Source organism: Pseudophryne corroboree, chromosome 3 (assembly GCF_028390025.1).
Source record: "Pseudophryne corroboree isolate aPseCor3 chromosome 3, aPseCor3.hap2, whole genome shotgun sequence".
NCBI lineage: Eukaryota > Metazoa > Chordata > Amphibia > Anura > Myobatrachidae > Pseudophryne > Pseudophryne corroboree.
This window is the reverse complement of record NC_086446.1, coordinates 191,112,279-191,124,496: the sequence shown is the minus strand read 5'-3', so window position 1 is coordinate 191,124,496 and position 12,218 is coordinate 191,112,279. Positions and strand designations below refer to the sequence as shown.

General features: G+C 48.2%; 1 protein-coding gene across 3 annotated transcripts in view; it reads right to left on the bottom strand.

Annotated features, from left to right (window-relative positions):
- LOC135055093 (heparan-alpha-glucosaminide N-acetyltransferase-like) overlaps positions 1 to 12,218 on the bottom strand; it is a 1,318,407-nt gene that overhangs the window by 1,170,000 nt on the left and 136,189 nt on the right. The gene's annotated exons all lie outside the window — the stretch shown is intronic.

Here is a 12,218-nt window from a genome sequence, read left to right as displayed (position 1 = left end):
TCGTATATAAGTGTTCAAGGATTTCAAATTTAAGATGGGTCTCACCGAACCGTCCGGTTTCGGTACCACAAACATTGTGGAATAGTAACCCCGTCCTTGTTGAAGGAGGGGTACCTTGACTATCACCTGCTGTTAATATAGCTTGTGAATTGCCTCCAGCACTGCCTCCCTGTCCGAGGGAGCCGTCGGCAAGTCAGATTTGAGGAAACGGCAAGGGGGAGACATCTCGAATTCCAGCTTGTACCCCTGAGATACTACTTGTAGAATCCAGGGATCCACCCGTGAGCGAGCCCACTGGTCGCTGAAGTTCTTGAGACGGGCCCCCACCGTACCTGGCTCCGCCTGTGGAGCCCCAGCGTCATGCGGTGGACTTAGAGGAAGCGGGGGAGGACTTTTGTTCCTGGGAACTGGCTGTATGTTGCAGCTTTTTCCCCCTACCTCTGCCTCTGGGCAGAAAGGACGCGCCTTTAACCCGCTTACCTTTCTGGGGCCGAAAGGACTGTACCTGATAATACAGTGCTTTCTTTGGCTGTGAGGGAACATGGGGTAAAAATGCTGATTTCCCAGCTGTAGCTGTGGAAACGAGGTCCGAGAGACCATCCCCAAACAACTCCTCACCCTTGTAAGGCAAAACTTCCATGTGCCTTTTAGAATCAGCATCACCTGTCCACTGCAGAGTCCACAATCCTCTCCTGGCAGAAATGGACATTGCGTTTATTTTAGATGCCAGCCGGCAAATATCCCTCTGTGCATCTCTCATGTATAAGACTGCGTCTTTAATGTGCTCTACGGTTAGCAATATAGAGTCCCTGTCTAAGGTATCAATGTTTTCTGACAGGGAATCTGACCACGCAGCTGCAGCACTGCACATCCATGCAGAAGCAATAGCTGGTCTCAGTATAATGCCTGAGTGTGTATATACAGACTTCAGGATAGCCTCCTGCTTTCTATCTGCAGGTTCCTTTAAGGCGGCCGTGTCCGGTGACGGTAGTGCCACCTTCTTTGACAGACGTGTGAGCGCTTTATCCACCCTAGGGGATGTCTCCCAACGTGACCTATCCTCTGGCGGGAAAGGGTACGCCATTAGTAACTTTTTAGAAATTACCAGTTTCTTATCGGGGGAAGCCCACGCTTCTTCACACACTTCATTTAATTCATCAGAAGGGGGAAAAACCACTGGTAGTTTTTTCTCCCCAAACATAATACCCTTCTTTGTGGTACCTGGGGTAATATCAGAAATATGCAACACATTTTTCATTGCCGTAATCATGTAACGGGTGGCTCTATTGGAATGTACACTAGTCTCATCATCGTCGACACTGGAGTCGGTATCCGTGTCGACATCTGTGTCTGCCATCTGAGGTAGCGGGCGTTTTAGAGCCCCTGATGGCATTTGAGACGTCTGGGCAGGCACGTGCTGAGAAGCCGGCTGTCCCACATCTGCTATGTCGTCAAACCTTTTATGTAAGGAGTTGACACTGTCGCGTAATTCCTTCCACATAACCATCCACTCAGGTGTCGACCCTGCAGGGGGTGACATCACATTTATCGGCACCTGCTCCGCCTCCACATAAGCCTCCTCATCAAACATGTCGACACAGCCGTACCCACACACCGCACACACACAGGGAATGCTCTGACTGAGGACAGGACCCCACAAAGTCCTTTGGGGAGACAGAGAGAGAGTATGCCAGCACACACCAGAGCGCTATATATATAGGGATTCACACTACCCACAGTGATTTTTCCCCTATAGCTGCTGATATTACACAGATTGCGCCTAAATTTAGTGCCCCCCCCCCCCTCTCTTTTTTACCCTATGGAGTCTGGAAACTGCAGGGGAGAGCCTGGGGAGCGTCCTTCCAGCGGAGCTGTGAGGGAAAATGGCTCCAGTGTGCTGAGGGAGATAGCCCCGCCCCTTATCCGGCGGACTTCTCCCGCTTTTTTATGGAATATATGGCAGGGGATTTTACACATATATAGTTTTAATGACTATATTATGTGTTGTTTTGCCAGTAAGGTACTCTTATTGCAGCCCCAGGGCGCCCCCCCCCCCCCCCCAGCGCCCTGCACCCATCAGTGACCGGAGTGTGTGGTGTGCATGGGGATCAATGGCGCACAGCTGCAGTGCTGTGCGCTACCTTAATGAAGACCGAAGTCTTCTGCCGCCGATTTTCAGGAACATCTTCTTGCTTCTGGCTTTGCAAGGGGGACGGCGGCGCGGCTCCGGGACCGGACGACCGAGGCTGGGCCTGTGTTCGATCCCTCTGGAGCTAATGGTGTCCAGTAGCCTAAGAAGCCCAAGCTAGCTGCAAGCAGGTAGGTCCACTTCTCTCCCCTAAGTCCCTCGTAGCAGTGAGTCTGTTGCCAGCAGATCTCACTGAAAATAAAAAACCTAAATATAACTTTCTTTTCTAAGAGCTCAGGAGAGCCCCTAGTGTGCATCCAGCTCGGCCGGGCACAAAATTCTAACTGAGGTCTGGAGGAGGGTCATAGAGGGAGGAGCCAGGGCACACCAGGTAGTCCTAAAGCTTTCTTTAGTTGTGCCCAGTCTCCTGCGGAGCCGCTATTCCCCATGGTCCTTACGGAGTTCCCAGCATCCACTAGGACGTCAGAGAAACTCTCTGCAATTCTGTATCCAGAATCATACCCAGGAACGACAGCCGTGTCGTTGGATCCAACTGTGATTTTGGCAAATTTAGGAGCCAACCGTGTTGTCGTCAGTGAAAGAGCAACATTCTTCAACAATTGCTCCTTGGACCTCGCCTTTATGAGGAGATCGTCCAAGTATGGGATAATTGTGATTCACTGCTTGCGCAGGAGAACCATCATTTCCGCCATTACTTTGGTGAAAATCCTCGGAACCGTGGACAGACCAAACGGCAACGTCTGAAATTGGTAATGACAATCCTGCACAGCAAATCTCAGGTAAGCCTGATGTGGAGGATATATGGGGACATGTAAGTAGGCATCTTTTATGTCGACCGACACCATAAAATGCCCCTCCTCCAGACTGGAGATCACTGTTCGTAGAGACTCCATCTTGAACTTGAATTTTTTCAGAAAGAAATTGAGAGATTTTAGGTTTAGAATCGGTCTGACTGAGCCATCCGGCTTCGGGACCACGAACAGGCTCGAATAAAAACATTCCCCCTGTTGAGACGGGGGTTCCGTGACAATCACTTGATTTTGACACAACTTTAGTATCGCAGCGCTTACTATCTCCCTTTCTGGAAGAGAAGCTGGCAAGGCCGATTTGAAAAATCGGTGAGGGGGCACGTCTTGAAACTCTAACTTGTACCCTTGGGTTACTATGTCTACTATCCAAGGATCCAGGTCCGAGTGCACTCCCGCAAAGGAGCCCCAGCGTCATGCGGTGGATTTGGTAGAAGCCGGAGAGGACTTCTGCTCCTGGGAACTTGCCACAGCCTGTGACCTTTTTCCCGTTCCTCTCCCCCTCGCAGCAAGGAAGGAGGACCAACGTCCTTTTTTTAATTTGTTGGGCCAAAAGGACTGCATCTGATAGTCAGGCGATTTCTTCTGCTGTGCAGGAACATAAGGTAAAAAAAATGACTTACCCGCGGTAGCCGTAGGCACCAGGTCAGTGAGGCAGTCACCAAACAAGACCTTACCGTTAAACGGTAAAGACTCCATCGCCTTCTTAGAGTCAGCATCAGCATTCCATTGATGAATCCACAATGCTCTCCTAGCTGAGTCTGCCATGGCATTGGCCCTTGATCCCAAAAGGCCAATATCCCTTACAGCTTCTTTTAAATATGCTGCAGCGTCCTTGATGTGACCCAAGGTCAAAAGCACACTATCCCTGTCTAGGGTATCAACCTCAGAGGAAAAGTTATCTGCCCACTTTTCAATAGCGCTACTTACCCATGCCGCAACAACAGCGGGCCTGAGTAGCGACCCTGTAGTGACATAAATGGATTTCAGGGTATTTTCCTGCTTACAATCCGCAGGATCCTTTAAGGCTGCCGTGTCAGGGGACGGAAGCGCCACCTTTTTGGATAGACGCGATAATAAGAATTTACTTACCGATAATTCTATTTCTCGTAGTCCGTAGTGGATGCTGGGGACTCCGTCAGGACCATGGGGTTTAGCAGCTCCGCAGGAGACAGGGCACAATAATAAAAGCTTTAGGATCAGGTGGTGTGCACTGGCTCCTCCCCCTATGACCCTCCTCCAAGCCTCAGTTAGGATACTGTGCCCGGACGAGCGTGCATAATAAGGAAGGATATTGAATCCCGGGTAAGACTCATACCAGCCACACCAATCACACCGTACAACCTGTGATCTGAACCCAGTTAACAGTATGATAACAACGAAGGAGCCTCTGAAAAGATGGCTCACAACAAGAATAACCCGATTTTTGTAACAATAACTATGTACAAGTATTGCAGACAATCCGCACTTGGGATGGGCGCCCAGCATCCACTACGGACTACGAGAAATAGAATTATCGGTAAGTAAATTCTTATTTTCTCTGACGTCCTAAGTGGATGCTGGGGACTCCGTCAGGACCATGGGGATTATACCAAAGCTCCCAAACGGGCGGGAGAGTGCGGATGACTCTGCAGCACCGAATGAGAGAACTTCAGGTCCTCCTCAGTCAGGGTGTGCCCCTGACCAAGTAGCAGCTCGGCAAAGTTGTAAAGCCGAGACCCCTCGGGCAGCCGCCCAAGATGAGCCCACTTCCTTGTGGAATGGGCTTTTACTGATTTTGGCTGTGGCAAGCCTGCCACAGAATGTGCAAGCTGAATTGTACTACAAATCCAGCGAGCAATCGTCTGCTTAGAAGCAGGAACACCCATCTTGTTGGGTGCATACAGGCTAAACAGCGAGTCAGATTTTCTGACTCCAGTCGTCCTGGAAACATATTTTCAGGGCCCTGACAACGTCAAGTAACTTGGAGTCCTCCAAGTCCCTAGTAGCCGCAGGTACCACAATAGGTTGGTTCATGTGAAAAACAGAAAACACCTTAAGGAGAAATTGAGGACGAGTCCTCAATTCTGCCCTGTCAGAATGAAAAATTAAGTAAGGGCTTTTATATGATAAAGCCGCCCATTCTGACACACGCCTGGCTGAAGCCAGGGCTAATAGAATCTTCACCTTCCATGTGAAATATTTTAATTCCACAGTAGTGAGTGGATCAAACCAATGTGACTTTAGGAAACTCAAAACAACATTGAGATCCCAAGGTGCCACTGGGGGCACAAAAGGAGGCTGTATATGCAGTACCCCTTTTACAAACGTCTGAACTTCAGGCACTGAAGCCAGTTCTTTCTGGAAGAAATTCGACAGGGTCGAAATTTGAACCTTAATGGATCCTAATTTTAGGCCCATAGACAGTCCTGTTTTCAGGAAATGTAGGAAACGACCCAGTTGGAATTCCTCTGTAGGGACCTTCTTGGCCTCACACCACGCAACATATTTTCGCCAAATGCGGTGAAAATGTTTTGCGGTTACATCCTTCCTGGCTTCGACCAGGGTAGGGATGACTTCATCTGGAATGCCCTTTCAGGATCCGGCGTTCAACTGCCATGCCGTCAAACGCAGCCGCGGTAAGTCTTGGAACAGACAAGGCCCCTGCTGGAGCAGGTCCTTTCTTAAAGGTAAAGGCCACGGTTCTTCCGTGAGCATCTCTTGAAGTTCCGGGTACCAAGTCCTTCTTGACCCATCCGGAACCACGAGTATCGTTCTTACTCATCTCCTTCTTATGATTCTCAGTACTTTTGATATGAGATGCATAGGAGGGAACACATACCCTGACTGGTACACCCACAGTGTTACCAGAGCGTCCACCGCTATTGCCTGAGGGTCCCTTGACCTGGCGCAATATTTGTCTAGTTTTTTGTTCAGGCGGGACGCCATCATGTCCACCTTTTGGTTTTTCCCAACGGTTTACAATCATGTGGAAGACTTCCCGCTGAAGTCCCCACTCTCCCGGGTGGAGGCCATGCCCGCTGAGGAAGTCTGCCTCCCAGTTTTCCACTCCCGGAATTAACACTGCTGAGAGTGTTATCACATGATTTTTCGCCCAGCGAAGAATCCTTGCAGTTTCTGCCATTTCCCTCCTGCTTCATGTGCCGCCCTGTCTGTTTACGTGGGCGACTGCCGTGATGTTGTCCCACTGGATCAATACCGGCTGACCTTGAAGCAGAGGTCTTGCTAAGCTTAGAGCCTTGTAAATTGCCCTTAGCTCCAGTATATTTATGTGGAGAGAAGTCTCCAGACTTGATCACACTCCCTGGAAATTTTTTCCTTGTGTGACTGCTCCCCAGCCACTCAGGCTGGCATCCGTGGTCACCAGGACCCAGTCCTGAATGTCGAATCTGCGGCCCTTTCATAGATGAGCACTCTGCAGCCACCGCAGAAGAAAACACCCTTGTCCTTGGAGACAGGGTTATCCGCTGATGCATCTGAAGATGCGATCCGGACCATTTTCCCAGCAGATTCCACTGAAAGGTTCTTGCGTGAAATCTACCGAATGGGATCGCTTTGTAAGAAACCACCATTTTTCACAGGAGCCTTGTGCAATGATGCACTGATACTTTTCCTGGTTTTAGGAGGTTCCTGACTAGCTCGGATAACTCCCTGGCCTTCTTCTCCGGGAGAAAACATCCTTTTCTGGACTGTGTCCAGAATCATTCCTAGGAACATTAGACGTGTCGTCGGAAAAAGCTGCGATTTTGGAATATTTAGAATCCACTCGTGCTGTCGTAGAACTACTTGAGATAGTGCTACTCCGACCGCCAACTGTTCTCTGGACCTTGCCCTTATCAGGAAAGCGTCCATATTTCTTTTAGGAAGAATCATCATTTCGGCCATTACCATGGTAAAGACCCGGGGTGCCGTGGACAATCCAAACGGCAGCTTCTGAACTGATAGTGACAGTTCTGTACCACGAACCTGAGATACCCTTGGTGAGAAGGGCAAAATTTGGACATGTAGGTAAGCGTCCCTGATATCCAGTGACACCATATCGTCCTGGTTCGCTATCACTGCTCTGAGTGACTCCATCTTGATTTGAACCCTTGTATGTAATTGTTCAAATCTTTTAGATCTCACCGAGCCGTTTGGCTTCAGTACCACAATATAGTGTGGAATAATACCCCTTCCCTTGTTGTAGGAGGGGTACTTTGATTATCACCTGCTGGGAATACAGCCTGTGAATTTTTTCCCAATACTGCCTCCCTGTCGGAGGGAGACGTTGGTAAAGCAGACTTCAGGAACTTGTGAGGGGAAGACGTCTCGAATTTCCAATGTACACCTGGGATACTACGTGTAGGATCCAGGAGTCCACTTGCGAGTGAGCCCACTGCGTGCTGAAACTCTTGAGATGACCCCCCACCGCACCTGAGTCCGCTTGTATGGCCCCAGCGTCATGCTGCGGACTTGGCAGAAGCTGTGGAGGACTTCTGTTCCTGGGAATGGGCTGCCTGCTGCAGTCTTCTTCCCTTTCCTCTAACCCTGGGCAGATATGACTGGCCTTTTGCCCGCCTGCCTTTATGGGTACGAAAGGACTGAGACTGAAAAGACTGTGTCCTTTTCTGCTGAGATGTGACTTGGGGTAACAAAAGTGGATTTTCCAGCTGTTGCCATGGCCACCAGGTCCGATGGACCGCCCCTTTATACGGCAATACTTCCATGTGCCGTCTGGAATCTGCATCACCTGACCACTGTCGTGTCTATAAACATCGTCTGGCAGATATGGACATCACATCTACTCTTGATGCCAGAATGCAAATATCCCTCTGCGCATCTCGCATATATAGAAATGCATCCTTAAAATGCTCTATAGTCAATAAAATATTGTTCCTGTCAAGGGTATCAATATTTTCAGTCAGGAAATCCGACCAAGCCCCCCCAGCGCTGCACATCCAGGCTGAGGCGATTGCTGGTCGTAGTATAACACCAGTATGTGTGTATATACTTTTTAGGATATTTTTCAGCTTCCTATCAGCTGGCTCTTTGAGGGCGGCCGTATCTGGAGACGGTAACGCCACTTGTTTTTATAAGCGTGTGAGCGCCTTATCCACCCTAAGGTGTGTTTCCCAACTCGCCCTCACTTCTGGCGGGAAAGGGTATACCTCCAATAATTTTCTATCGGAGGAAACCCACGTATCATCACACACTTTAATTTATCTGATTCAGGAAAAACTACAAGTAGATTATTCCCACCCTACATAATACCCTTATTTGTGGTACTTGTAGTATCAGAAATATGTAACACCTCCTTCATTGCCCTTAACATGTAACGTGTGGCCCTAAAGGAAAATACGTTTGTTTCTTCACCGTCGACACTGAAGTCAGTGTCCGTGTCTGTGTCTGTGTCGACCAACTGAGGTAAATGGGCGTTTTTACAAGCCCCTGACGGTGTCTGAGACGCCTGGACAGGTACTAATTTGTTTGCCGGCCGTCTCATGTCGTCAACCGACCTTGCATCGTGTTGACATTATCACGTAATTCCTAAATAAGCCATCCATTCCGGTGTCGACTCCCTAGAGAGTGACATCACCAATACAGGCAATTTGCTCCGCCTCCTCACCAACATCGTCCTCCTACATGTCGACACACACGTACCGACACACAGCACACACACAGGGAATGCTCTGATAGAGGACAGGACCCCACTAGCCCTTTGGGGAGACAGAGGGAGAGTTTGCCAGCACACACCAAAAACGCTATAATTATACAGGGACAACCCCTTATACAAGTGTTTTCCCTTATAGCATTTTCACATATGTAATCATATCGCCAAATAAGTGCCCCCCCTCTCTGTTTTAACCCTGTTTCTGTAGTGCAGTGCAGGGGAGAGCCTGGGAGCCTTCCTCACAGCAGAGCTGAGCAGGAAAATGGCGCAGTGCGGAGGAGAATAGGCCCCGCCCCCTAAAACGGCGGGCTCTTCTCCCGGAGTTTGTGAGATCTGGCAGGGGTTAAATACATCCATATAGCCTCAAGGGCTATATGTGATGTATTTTAGCCATAAAAAAGGTATAATACATTGCTGCCCAGGGCGCCCCCCCCAGCGCCCTGCACCCTCAGTGACCGCTGGTATGAAGTGTGCTGACAACAATGGCGCACAGCTGCAGTGCTGTGCGCTACCTTATGAAGACAAAGTCTTCTGCCGCCTGTTTCTGGACCTCTGGACCTCTTCAACTTCGGCATCTGCAAGGGGGGTCGGCGGCACGGCTCCGGGACGAACCCCAGGGTGAGACCTGTGTTCCGACTCCCTCTGGAGCTAATGGTGTCCAGTAGCCTAAGAAGCAAATCCATCCTGCACGCAGGTGAGTTTACTTCTCTCCCCTAAGTCCCTCGTAGCAGTGAGCCTGTTGCCAGCAGGACTCACTGAAAATAAAAAACCTAACTTAAACTTTTATTCTAAGCAGCTCAGAAGAGCCACCTAGATTGCACCCTTCTCGGCCGGGCACAAAAATCTAACTGAGGCTTGGAGGAGGGTCATGGGGGGAGGAGCCAGTGCACACCACCTGATCCTAAAGCTTTTATTATTGTGCCCTGTCTCCTGCGGAGCCGCTAAACCCCATGGTCCTGACGGAGTCCCCAGCATCCACTTAGGACGTTAGAGAAAAAGCTTTGTCTACCGTAGGGATTGACTCCCAGCTGTCCCTGTCCCCAGAGGGGAACGGATATGCCATTGGAATTCTTTTGGGAACATGTACCTTTTTGTCAGGATTTTCCCAAGCTTTTTCAAAAAGTGCTTTCAGTTCATGAGAGGGAGTAAACGTTACCTCAGGTTTCTTTCCTTTAAACATACAGACCCTCGTATCAGGAACAGTAGGGTCCTCCGTGATATGTAATACGTCTTTTATCGCCACAATCATGTACTGAATACTCTTAGCCAGTTTTGGATGTAATCTGGCATCACTATAGTCGACACTGGAATCAGAGTCCGTGTCGGTATCTGTATCTACTATCTGGGCAAATGCACGTTTCTGCGACCCCGAAGGGGTTTGGATCTGTGACAAAGCATCTTCCATGGATTTCCTCCATGTCTGGTTCTTAGACTCAGATTTATCAAATCTCTTAGCCAACTTAGTCACATTCGTGTTTAAAACACTCAACATATTGACCCAATCATCCGTCGGTGGTGCCGACACTGTCACTCTCACAGAACTTGCTGTCCCCACGCCAGCCTCCTCCTGGGAAGAGCATTCAGCCTCAGACATGCGGCTAAGCCCCGCCCACTACATGGCACGCTTCAGTCCCGCTCAAAAATTATTTATACTGGCGGGGGTCCCTTAACAAGTGCCTGGGCACTGTTATACTCAGAGGCAGAACTTTGGGAGGCAACGGAGTCAGCTGCCGCCGGGCTCCTGCTTTGAAGGGGGGCACCTCTCCTCCTGTTCTTTGTGTTCAGCAACATTAATAAATTAAGTTATTTGACAGCAGCTGGTATCTCTTCCGTAGCCGACTTCCCCACTAGTCACTGCACCTTACAAATCACACCCTCTTTATTATAGATACACTGGAAGCAGGCACCTTACTGATGAAGTTATTTGCTCCTATAAAGGAAGCATGAGAATTCTAACTATATGAAGTTATTTCTCTGACAATTACAAGTAACTTCATATAGTTAGAATTCTCACACTTCCTGTGCAAGAGAACATATCTCCATCAGTAAGATGCATGCTTCCAGTGTAATAGGTTGTGGGTTCTAATCCTGGATATGACACTTTCAAATTAATTGTCAGAGAAATAATCAGCACTGGGAGTGACTGAGCAGATCTATGTAGTGTGTGGCTGGACCCCTACATAGATCTGCCTAGTTGCAACGGTTTTGTAGGCTTCAATATTCTGGCTCTGTGAGGGGGGTGACGGCGCGGCTCCGAGAACAAGCAGCTACGTGTACCATAGTGATCGAACCCTCTGGAGCTAATGGTGTCCTGTAGCCTAAGAAGCAGAGCCCTTGAACTCTTAAGAAGTAGGTCTGCTTCTCTCCCCTCACTCCCACGAAGCAGGGAGCCTGTAGCCAGCAGGTCTCCCCGAAAATAACAAACCTAAATAAAGTATTTTTCTGAGAAACATCTGGAGAGCTCCTCAGTGTGCATCCAGTCTCGCTGGGCACAGAATCTAACTGGAGTCTGGAGGAGGGGCATAGAGGGAGGAGCCAGTTCATACCCATTCAAAGTCTTATAGTGTGCCCATGTCTCCTGCGGATCCCGTCTATACCCCATGGTTCTTGAAGCATCCCCAGCATCCTCTAGGACGTATGAGGGGAAAAAAATATATATATATAAAATTTATATGCAGTATATATATATATATATATATATATATATACACACATAAATACATACAGTACATACATAGACATGTGTGTGTGTATATATATATATATATATATATATATATATATATACACACACACACACCACACACATTCATACATACACAAATACATATACAGTACATCCCTGTAAATACATACATATGTAGGGATCATATGATACACACACATTTCATATACAGTATTGGTGGTATACTGTACATACCACCAGCGGCTGGGAGTAGTGGGAGGCGGGAGCAGACTGGCGGGTCAGTGAGGAGGGAGAGAGCTGCTGCGGCTGAGCATGCGCAGCCAGCAGCTCTCCCCAGACTTTGTCTATGCAGATAGCTACTGTACGTAGCTCTCTGCTGCAGTAGCTTCGTGGTCGCGATCGCGGCTTTTGCTGAGACGGAGACACTGCTGTCTCCGTCTCACAAATAAACATTTGGCTCATCAGGGGGGGTTTCCAGGTACTCGGAACCCCCCCCTGCGTGCGATACTGAGCAGGGCCCTCCTACCTCTATGACTGTTATTACCTACAGTAGTTTTGTTTTATCACTGTTGTTTTCATTTGTAAACCGCAACAAAATCTGCTGTGCTATATAAGAAACTGTTAATAAAATAAAAAATAAATATTATTTGTTTTCATAGTATTAAGTTATTTTAATTGTTCAAATATTTTAATATATACATGCAGATTATGTTTAATATTCAGAATGTTTGAAAACAAAATGGAAAATTCAGCTAATTATATTCCTGTACCATTTAAATATATTTTATATACAATACCGCAATATTTGTAACACATTTTATGAATATTCTCCTGATACCCATACATTCTCAGGGCCCATCCAGCTTCTTATTACAACATATAAATGTGTCCATCCACAGTGGTTTCGAAAAAACTTTTTATGGTATT